The 11693-nt window shown below is 44.0% G+C and overlaps 1 long non-coding RNA gene across 1 annotated transcript; it reads right to left on the bottom strand.

The window, feature by feature from the left end:
• Positions 1–8434: 8434 nt before the first annotated feature.
• LOC149328550 (uncharacterized) lies at positions 8435–11420 on the bottom strand. Its single transcript, XR_016285667.1, has 2 exons — positions 11335–11420; positions 8435–8603 (listed from the first exon to the last, which is right to left on the bottom strand). It is a non-coding gene; the product is annotated as an uncharacterized LOC149328550 (long non-coding RNA).
• Between the last annotated feature and the right edge of the window lie 273 nt (positions 11421–11693).

Genomic DNA, 11693 nt, shown 5'->3' with positions numbered 1-11693 from the left:
ATGAGCAGCAACAGGTGGGTTTGTGTCTGTTGTGCTTATTTGCGGTAAAACATTGTACCGGCTTTAATCAATACCGTTTGCATTATTGGGGACTAACATCCCAAAGCAACTCAGGTTATGAGGGACGCCGTAGTGGAGGGCTCCGAAAATTTCGACCACCTGGGGTTCTTTAACGTGCACTGACATCGCACAGTACACGGGCCTCTAGAATTTTGCCTCCATCGAAATTTGAGCGCCGCGGCCAAGGTCCAACCCGCGTCATTCGGGTCAGCAGCCGAGCACCATAACCGCTGCGCTTCGTTTGCTTTATAGAAACAGTGACTAAATAACTACGCGCGGCGTTTTGGGGATGGCTGTGTTGTGTTAGGCATGAGGCAACGATGTTCATCTGGTTTGTTGTGGAGTCAAGTGCAGAAATTTAACTCTTTCTTAAAATCATATTTCGCTCAGAATGAACGTAGAAGACGCTGATGCGTCTCAGCCTATTATTAAGCCAGCATGTCGAAGCGCTACATCACAAAGGAAGAACTTTTCCGACAAGCGCGCTCTACAACTCATTCCATTGAATAAACACTTCTTCTGAAAACAATTGTGCTTACTACTTATTACAGACGACGGATTTCGGCCAACTGTGTTTGACTCTGTTGTCCCTTTACGCCTTACATGCATGGTTCAGTTTTTCAAAGCGTTTTATGGGAATATCAGGAGATTTTAGTGTATTGTTTGATTAGTCGAATAGCATGGCGTAGTGCACAGAAAACTATGTATTTTATTTTCTATATTTCTTTTTACGTGGTTAAAAACTAGGCAAGTGCCTTGTTTAAAGGAACTATACAAAGTTAACGAATTGAAATGATATTTTCACGTATAAATTCTCCCCCAAATACCTGTATAGCAGGCATTCCAAACAACAAGGCTTTCTCTACGTCTTTGCTTCGCCGAAATAACACAAAAGGCCACTTTTTCAGTTTGTTGGTTCAAGAATCTTCAATTCTGCCAAAACTTTGATGACTTGGCGTGTTTACATCGCGAAGTATAGTACTTTTTATTAAGTTTTAGTAACAAATTGGAATATCGTTACAATATGTGCAGTGGTACCGACATTATGGAGAAAACAGTGGAGAAGTAGAGCCACCGTGGGACGTGTGATCAAGTCTATTTGCCGTTACTGAGGAAACACCAGAGAAGTAGAGCTTTCACTAGGGGTGTCAAGAAAGGGCATGCAAAAATGGGGATAGAGAGCACAAATATAGCCATTGTTGTACGTGTCTGCAGTGGTACTGCCAACATTAGGGCAGCGAGTGTAAACTCTTTTCTTTTGTGGGACCGCAATTTGGCAACACACTTCCCGCCCTGGGTGGATACGTTGTGCGGTCTGGGAGTGTTCAAATCTCAGTAATTCTATGCGACGCATTCAGCATTCAGTTTTTATGAACTTAGCAAATTACCGTCCAGTTTGGTTCGTTCCTATTTGGTGTATGCTATCACCCGAAACCTAGGATGTGCAGTTCGAGGGCGCTTTTTAGTAGCTTTTTTTCTTCTTATTCCAGATTCCATTTATTAATCTGTCAAATTTCAGACTTTGAAAGCGGACTGCGAGAAAAAAAAAGATACTTCTAACGGTTAAGCGAAAAGGCCAATGCGTGTTCGAAAAATATTTCTCCCCCCTGATGAATTTGGAGGACTTAAAGTTACAAACCGACTACAGCTACGAGGCACGCCGTAGTAGAGGGCACCACAAATTTCCACCACCTAGGTTCTTTAATGTGCGCTGACATCACACAGTACACTGGTATATAGAACGTCGTCTTCATCGAAAATTCGACCGCCGTGGTCGAGATCGAACCGGCGTATTTCCGTTCAGTGCGGAGAGCCATGACCAATGAGGAACCGCGGCGGTTTGTCTCACTTTAGATAATAATCAACCCTCTTCATTAAACTAAATATTGAAGGCGAGGCAAGTCTTAGACAAAAGTGGGAGAAATGATACAACAAAGACGCGCGCGCCACTTATCCGGTATTTCTTGTTACGCGTCCGGTGCGCGTCCTCTGCTCTACCGCTGAGCTTTCCCCCTTGTGCCCCTTGGTTTCTGTGGCTGTTGGCTTCTCTCATATTTATAACGAGCCCATCGTTCCCCTTTCCTTGTCTGCTTAATTGCTTAACGAGGGCCTCGGTTCTGGCAGCCTTGATGCCTTAGGAAGCATAAGAGGGTTCTCACACAGCTTCCACCCTCGCCGTTCGATGACGTTCTGCGTCACACCAGCGGTAACTCAGGACGTTCCACGTCCGCCGCTTAAGAACGTGGGTGGCGCTGGTCAAAACTCCCAAGTTCAGGTTATTTTTAAACATAAATACCCCCGAAAGCACAACATTTGACAGCCGTGGCCGAAGCTCAGCGGTAGAGCACCGGACGCGTAATTCGGAGGTCGTGGGTTCACATCCCACTGGCGTCATGTGGTTGTTTTTTCTTCTGATTTTCTAATCAATTAGCTTTAAGTGATAACATAGTCAGTAATATTATAAATTGATCAACACCACAAAAGAAATAAATAAACTACAAAAATCCCCTGTGCCCCTTGGTTTCTGTGGCTGTTGGCTTCTCTCATATATATATATAAAGGAGGTATGTTTCAGCTAAAAGCGTATAACATGTCACTATTATATGCATTTCACCTTTAGCTAGTTTGTTCCCATAGTGCCTTTCTGAAATGCGTACTAAACCGTGGGGGTTGGGATGGGCAATTTTAGAGCGGTCGCTCAACTGGCATAACCACACAGAAAAATTATTTAACGTCGACAGCAGTTTTCGCGATTGCTACCGTATAGCGCTAGGAAGTTTGTCGATTACTTCGAACACGCAATCTATTTGAAAGAATAATCTATGGAAGAGGCGAATGTAACAGTTCCCACGTGCTTTCTCTCTTTATTTGGCAAGATGAGACGAGCTTTTCTCAATAAAGTTTTCAGAGTATCTTGCTAACCAGTCGCATTGTCTATGTACGCTGCGGATCTGAGATGTTTCATCAGCAATAGCTAGGTTTGTCTACGGCGGCGAGATCAGTGTTGGCATGTAACTTGGCGGAAAATATTACAAAGGTTGTACCATTTCTCTACTAGCGGCGCATAAAAATGCCATGAGAAGCTGCGATTTTCAAGCAATGAGAGAACCTTACTCCCAGCTATACGGCCACGAATGTGTGTACAGTTTGTATGTCCATTCTTCGAAGCAGCCAGTACGCGATTTGATCGGTTTGTTTCTGATGCGAGAAATGACCATAAGTACGTCGATTGATCACATACAGGCGCAGGCGATTCTAGCTTGTTCTAGGCTCTTGTGGTAGCTTTACACGCCTTATCTGAAAAGTTCGCATTCAGCTTTAAATTTAGCTCGGCCGAGAGCTGCGGGCATTCTGTTCAACGAGTGTCGAGTACGATTGCTATTACGCCACGGTCGAATCATGCCCATGTTTGTGGGCACAAGGCAGCCCAATAAAGAGTTTCGTTTGGGAGTCCTTATAGCTCTCTCCAGGACGCCGGAATGCCGTCTTCATCACCTGATATCATTGGTGTCCGAAGGCGAACCTATCTCTGTCATCCAAGGTGCCGAAAAACAAAAAAAAATAATTCTGGAAGCAGTTGGGTTGAAACTGCGCTGTACTATAAACAGGGGCCAGTACAGATTGACGAGCGCACGTGAAGTATGTAGGTTACCCGTTCATACAGGCGCATACGTTGCACATCTTGAGAAACTGCATTAGAATTCGCCACAGTCGTTGAAATATGATGTTATACCATAATGTGGGCCGCGGTGTATGCGGTTTCATGATGCCAGCAGCTCTGCTGACACGTTTCTGGGAGAAGCAGAGGTTTATACAACGAGGGTATGTAGCACGCTCTAAAGAACACCGGTATCCTGAAAGGTTTTTTTTTTATTTACATACCCTAAAGTCCCTTTAAAGGCATTACATAGAGGGGTTGAAAACCCCATAGTCAAAGTAGTAGGTACATAAGAAAGGGAAATTTGAAACCTGAAAATTTGAAAAGCATGACGAAACTCGCTCCAGTAAAGAGTGAACATAACTGGGTCAAACAGACTTGAATTCAAACTGCGCTTATGAAACAATAAGATCATGCGCTAAGAGAAAAAGACGGCGACGTCATTCGCAATATGTAAAAGGTAGTAAAAGTAGCTAAGAGTTGTACACTGATCTGTACGGCATCGAAGGAAACCAGGACGTTAATGGGAGACGCAGTGGAGTACAGCAAAGAGATACCTTGCCGAAAAATAGATATGAATTAAAGCAACTCTTAGGGGAAATGCTAAGGTGGAAAGCAGTAGGTGAGGATCAAGTAACAGAGGATCTCTCGAAGGACGTTGAAAGATTGTTCTAGAAAAACTATTCACATTATTTACACAATGACTTATGACCTCGAGCGTAAGGAAATGTTGAAAGAGCGCGAAATCATCTTAATTCACAAAGGAGACATCAAGCACCTCTAAAAATGAGCACGGGTCAGCTTACTGTGTATTGCTTGAACGGCATTTACTAAGGTATACTAGGATATGGAAATTCACTGCTGTCTTGAAATCTTATAATGTTTAAAACGGTTTTATCAAAATATATGGTCGAATAAATGCAAAGACACTCCGGTGGGAATTAATAATGCGAAGTGGCCCGGAATAAGCGTCGGAATTAAACTAGTATCTTGTACATAACCGAAAATATTCGCCTTCGCTCGTTGCTAAGGCTCGTAAAAGAATGAGCGGCGGTGTAGAACTAAGATCATGTTTTTGTAGCATGATTTGTTACTCCAGTCAGCGCAGTAGTGTGAATGCCTTATAGACATTTCAATAAATGACGTGGGTCGGATGCGCACTATAGGGACAGAAGGCATAAAAGAAATGCTTATTCTTTCGCATAGCTGTCTTTTCATCCCCGGAGGTAATGATCAGATATTCCTAAACCATCTTTGTAAACTAGAGAAAACTTTTTAGTAGCGAATAGTAAGCGTGAGTAAAAGCAAAGCACGAAACAGCGGACGAGAATGAACAACAAAATTAGAACCGCGAACTGAGTGTATTTACCTTCCACTGCTTCTTTCCTTCATGATTTCTCCTTTACCAATGTTGTTTAGATAAGAGAACTATATTTTCGTAGAACAGTTTTGATAAATCAAAAGGCAGCACCTATTCTGCTTTTAGCGGTCGATGACAATATTATTCACTGCGCAGCTGAGATCTCTCCATGTATGCAGAAAGCGGTCATTGCGATAGCTAGGCCTCCTGATGATACCCTGCAGTTAGTACTGGTTAAGCTGGCTTCTGTAAAAGCAGCAAAATATATTCGATGGAGCATATATTTGTTATATCCTAGACTTTGTGTGAAATATAATAATTCTAGACAAAGAGGTGCCTTTTTGTACGAAAGCAAAAAGTTAGCTGAAGTTTCGAATTCGCTGGCATGCAATTCTTCATGGGAGAGGTATTTGGTTGAGAGAGAGAGAAGGAATAAAAGTGCAGAAAATTTAAAAAGAAAGGATGTACGCATTGAATTTGGTCTGCTCTGCGTCACTGAGTAAGACAAGGAGATAATAAATAGCGATGTGAAATGTCCCGTTTACAGGATGACAAAGGTCTCTGCATCAATGGTACTTACTACAGTCCAAGGAGTTTTTAGAGTTTCTCCAGTCGTGAAATATACTCAGAATGTCCAAAATAAACTTTGGCACAAATCTATGGCATAACGAAGTCAGGCGAATAAAACAAAGGCCACAATTAGTAGCACTAGATGATCAACTGGAAACGATGTTGAATGGTTTATTATCTAATGAATACTCGCGGTGACTGTGTTGGCATAATTATTATTGCTAAGTGTTCTATCATTTCTCCCTCATCCGAATATTTGTGTTCTTTTATCGTTATATATTTTGCTCACATGAAAAATGCAAATATGGGATATTGTTTCAATCAATATTGCGCGTGAACAGCTCAGAAAGCATTTCCTTTCCTTCGCCAGAATCGTAATCGGAGTGAACAAAAAGTCTATTACAGTTACATCGTATTCCCGCCATCCTGTGCCTCGGGCCTCTAGCTCAAGTAAATAGCATTTTGCTTTGGAACCAAAAATTCGAATTCAGGGCACGAAGTGCGAACATAGGAGGACCCCACGATAAACTTAGTGTAATACAGATCCTCTCATCAACGTGAGATAAGCTTCATGCCTGGTGTTTATGCGCACTTGGGTGCACGCGTGAGGGGCACAGTTGATATTAGCATGTGCTGATACAATGGACTAGATGGTGGATGGGGCTGCGCGGAAATTCTCGCAAGAATTTGAAGACAGCTTTAGGCACAGGACATTAGACTGCACCAGCGCCACTGGTGCGGATTCGCGCATTAATGATTAATTTATAGATTCAATCAATCAATCAGTCCCTAAGTGACAAAGCTCATCAGTCAATCGACCAATAATTCAATCAATCAATAAATGAATTCATAACTGAGTGACTCAGTCAATCAATCCGTTACGGGAGAAAGTGTACTCGCAACTTCATTCAATCCTTGCATCGGAGTAAAGAATGTATTATTGTGGCAGCGTTAACGGCGCCGTTGATAAATATATCTGGTGTCGGCATCAGCTTTGTGAGCGTAAAATCACGAGCGTGACTGAGGGGGGAGGGTCCTCCAGAGCAACCTAAGAGACAGGTGCACCACATAGATCACGTGGCCTTGGTGCGTGATCACAACGCACCCACAGGTTGGAAAGAATGCTGCCCACCGGCATTTAAATTAATCAGTGTTTGAGCCATCTCGGTCCTAAGGACTGGTTCGTCAAGGCGAAGACTGAATTGAGCCGGTCAAAGATTAGTGAACGAGCTTGCGGCGTTGACAGCCGGCGCAGGAAGAAAAAAATTCCGAAGGTAGGTGTACATACCGCACCAGTTACAGCAAAAGCGAAACTGCGTGCGGTTCTTTACGGCACCTGTGTGACCGGCTTGCGGGTCGCAGGACATGCACCTCATATTCCCGAGCTTAAATGCCCCGAGATATCAAGGAGCCATTTGAGACTTTCAGAGAGGTAATTTCGGTGGTGCAAAAGCTCACAGCGAATTGTGACGTTGGCAGCCGGCTGCGTGCTCCGTGCGCAGCCGAAACGACTTAACGATACCAATGAAAATGACAAGAGAAGTGACTCAGGTATCCTCACACTGCTCCGTGGCAATAACGGTAAAATAGAAGGAAGCACTGTTGATGGGAATAGAGGAAGCGCATTAAATTTCCAAAGTGAGCGAGAAAAAGCATCGGCGTCGTTATGCTTATAGCCAGTGTGACCATCCACATGAATATAATACTCTAGAAGCCGTAAGGCCCAAAACGCATATTTTCCAAGGCTCCGTAAGGCCCAAAGGGCATATATATTAAAGGGCAAATCAGAAACGCCGTGAGGCTGCCAGATGGCGGTAGGTGCGGACGAGCTGGGTGCAGCATGCCTGATGCGTCTCGTCCAATCAGCACGTAGCAACATAGCGCGACATGCGATAGTGGTACAGGCAATGCTAAAAGTCTTTATTATGCTTGAGGCAAAGCTAGCGTCCTCGTTTTATTTCACTGCCTACGTCATGCCGCCGCCGCGGAGGCTCGGCGGTTAAGGCGCTCGCTTGCTGACCCGAAAGACGCGGGTTCGATCCTGGCAGCGGCGGTTTTATTTTGATGGAGGCGAAATGCTTGAGGCTCGTGTACTGTTCGATGTCAGCGCCACAGGTGGTCGAAATTTCCGGAGCCCTTCACTACGGCATCCCTCATAGCCTGAGCCGCTTTGGGACGTTAAACCCAATAAACTATAAGCCACCCTTATAAAAATTTCTATAGACAGTCCATAGACTGTCTATAGACTTTAGTCTATGAAGTCTATAGACTGTCTATAGACAAATCCTTTAGACTGGTCTATAGACAGTCTATAGATTTATGGCCATACACTTTTAGTAGACTTTTGTCTATAGACAGTCTATAGACAAATCTCTACTGAAAGTCTATAGGTTTATAGGAAGTCTATAGACACAGGTCTATAGACAGTCTATTGACGATCTATAGACTTATGGTCATACATTTCCTATAGAGCTGTCTATAGACCGTCTATAGACACTTGTCTATAGACGGACTATAGACTTATGGCCATAGACTTCCTGTAGATTACTGTCTATAGACAGTCTACAGACAAAAGTCTACTGGTCCAGTAGACAGATGTCTATAGACTGTCTATAGACATCCCATAGGTGTGTGGCCTGGCAGTGCTATAGACCTTTGTCTATAGACAGTCTATAGACCTCTGTCTACTAAACTATTAGTAGACCATTATCTATAGACTGCCTATAGACTGTCCACAATCATTGAAAAAGGTCACCAGACAGAGTTCACACATGAAACAATCAATATACTTACAAATTTAGTTTATTTCCAAGCTATCCAGGCTGGGAATATGCAATACATGCACCATAATAATGCACCACAGTAACATAAAAGTTGAAAGTAACAGTCCGGCTAGTTTCCTCAGAAGCATTCTTGTGGCCTGTTGTCTGCAGTAAATCATCCGGGCATGTTCACCTGTACAGCACAAAGGAAAAAAATAATATAAGAGGAACTGAAAAAAAAATTCCCATTCCATCTCTACACATGTGCTTTACAATGCAAGGCATATCCTGGCTATGCCATTCTAGAAAGGCAATCTTGATCTTTTGGTTTGGTTTTATGGGGTTCAAAGACCCAAGGCGACACAGGCTACGAGACGCTGAAGTGAAAGGATGGGGAATAATTTCGGTCACCTGTGCAGAGTACACAGGCCTTTAGCATTTTGCCTCTATTAAAATGCGACCGCCTAGGCCGGAATCGAACCTGCATCTTTCAGGTCGCCATACGAACATGGTAGCCACTGAGCTATCACGCCGGCTCAATCATTTCAGTAAATACACGACAGATTATAAGTGTCGTCATAAAACATTGTAACAAAGACCCCTAATCCCTGGAGCACTCTACTCTGAATCCAGTACTGATATTGATTTCTCTATGGCAATACTGCTACAGCCAATACTGATCTCTTTATGGCAATCCTTTTACACTATTTGTAACAGAAGACTTCGAACAATTGTGCCGCATATCTGCATTGACTCGCAAGGAGCTGTTAAGAATGCCACCTCCAAAAAATACAGATTCAGTGCACCTTACAGAGGGATCCAAAAAGGAGAATATTGCAGCATTTATTATTATAACCGCCATAGAAGAAGCGTTTCAGAATACCCTGCGTGAATTAAGCCTGGTACACCCGGCCAAATTTTTAACTGGCTCGGGTGTTGCATTGCTAAATGCACCTTGTAAAAAAGGTGCCTTTCGGCTACACTGCTGGCATATTCATGCTGTAATTTAACGAGTGAAATGTCATTTCGTGGTTCCTTTTTGTTCATATAATGTTTGAGTGCAGTACTTGCGTGTTTAGATCAACGTTATCAGAAACATTCGTCTGCCACTACGAACAGCTGAAACAAGCGGCATACGCAGCAATGGATCTGGTCCATATGGCCTCATCCTCTGGGTAAAGTACCACTCCTTTCATGGCGGACAAGTCGTTTACCCAGATTAGTGCAAATGCGCCACCAGAACCATTGCTGCGTATTCCGCTTGTTTCGGCTCTTCGTAGCGGCAGACGATGAATATTTCTGATAACTTTGATCTAAACATGCAAGTACTCCACTCAAACATTATATTAACAAAAAGAGACTATGAAATGCCATCTCACGTGTCAAATTACAACATGAATATGCCAGCAGTGTGGCCAAAAGGCACCTTTTTACAAGGTGCATTTAGCGATGCAACACCTAAGCCAGTTAAAGATTTGGCCGAGTATACGTAAGCCGATACTCAAACGGGCACAAGCTATACAAAACCAGCAGGCAGAAGCAACCAGTTCACCACAGATTTGCGCCTATAACTTGAAGCACAAAGACGGAACAGCATACTCGTACATCTGCGCGCGCTCTTAGAAACAAGCGGGTTGCAGCGCTTCCATGCCGCGCTCATTGTTCAGAAAACTAATACAGCACACAGAGGCTGCGGCTGCGCCGTTTCAAAAGCAGTCGCGAGGTTGAGACAGCAAATTACTGCCACGATAAAATAAAGTCTGAAATTCACTTAGTTTTTCCTTCAAGTGCAGCTCCAACAGCGCAGTAAAGAGGTGTGTTTCTTGCATGGAGGCAGCCTAACCCAACGCTGCTATAAAAATCAGCGAAAGCATTGAACGTGCTCAAAGTAGGAAGTATTTCAATGAAACAATTAACGCCTTCAACAGGCGCATCCATAATAACACGAGAGCTTAATTTAATTTTAGGCGCAAATAAGCGGCGAGTCACATCGGCGCTTTCGTAACGTAGCAGTCTGAAATCAGAAACACATACTTTGCCTCTCGCGCAAATGGTATTAGAAATCTGGGCACGCTGAGCGGGGTCATGAACGAACCACTCGGAACGAAATATAAGCCACCTCTTGTCGAGCCGACCTTTACCCAGCTTTCAAAATGAAGTGCCCGCAAGCCAGCGGCGGCGGCCAACGGCTCTGATGACAGACACGGACGAATCCATACGTGTGCAACGAAGGGGAGATGGGATGGAGCTCGTGGGTTCTTCGCGGTGTCTGAGCACGCCGGCCATTCGCGCCGGCAACGAATTTTATTCACCCATCACACTACAAGCATTCCTCCAGCGCCGCTTGAATACAACTTTGACAAACATCTCGCGCTCCAGTCTATAGCGTTACAAGACTCCTTTGCTGAAACGTCGGCGTCCACGACGCGCACCGAGCGAGCGTCCATACGTAGCAAGCAATGCACACCTCAAAAAGAACAGCACTCCATGGTCCAGACAGGCGATAACACAAAGATAAGAAAATAAATGTAATCCACCACTGAACGAGTCTATGTAAGTACGTTTTCGGAGGTGCAAAGTAAATTGAGCTCACACGGCGCTAACTAACACACAGTTCCATTTAGGCCGTCATTCACAGGCTAAACGACATTTCTGGCCGCGCATCTACATTGAAACACGAAAAATCTAGTAGACAGCTCGCGAGGAGCGGCTTATCATCAAGGGCATCGCAGAGACTGCCTTTCCGCGCGTTAGTAAAGACAGCGGGACAGAGATAAGCGGCATTAGTCGAGAACCCGATGGCTTCCGCCTTAGAAACGAAGATAGGACGTTTGTAACTGAGCACATAATCTGTTCTGCACACACAGCTCTGCTTAGAGTGGTTTAGGAGACCAAATGAATAAAATATAAACGTGTAGACTTACCGTAAGCGGACGATGAAGCTGGATTTTGAAGAAAACGTAATCCGCGAAAAACACGCTAACGCCATTGTTGCAGCCACGCACAGGGTTGTTTGCAGCCCGAATGATTTTCCGCCGTCTCGCGGTAAAATGGGTAAAACGTGAAACAGAAACCCATTTCACGGTCGTATCTTTATCGCTCGCACTCTTGCCGTGTGCAGCTTGATCTGATATCCAAGACCACAGAAGGCAATTGGTTTATAAGCTTAAATTCTTCGCTTACCCTCTAAAAATCTTATTGTTTTCTTGAAAACAGAACCGAAATCTAACTTCTTGTCGGTATACGCGCCGCATCTCCCACCGAATAGCATGTGGTAAAATTC

This window comes from Amblyomma mixtum, chromosome 9 (assembly GCF_055824585.1).
Source record: "Amblyomma mixtum isolate Tamu chromosome 9, ASM5582458v1, whole genome shotgun sequence".
Classification (NCBI taxonomy): Eukaryota; Metazoa; Arthropoda; class Arachnida; order Ixodida; family Ixodidae; genus Amblyomma; species Amblyomma mixtum.
The sequence above is the reverse complement of the archived record's forward strand: the minus strand, read 5'-3'. Positions and strand labels throughout refer to the sequence as shown.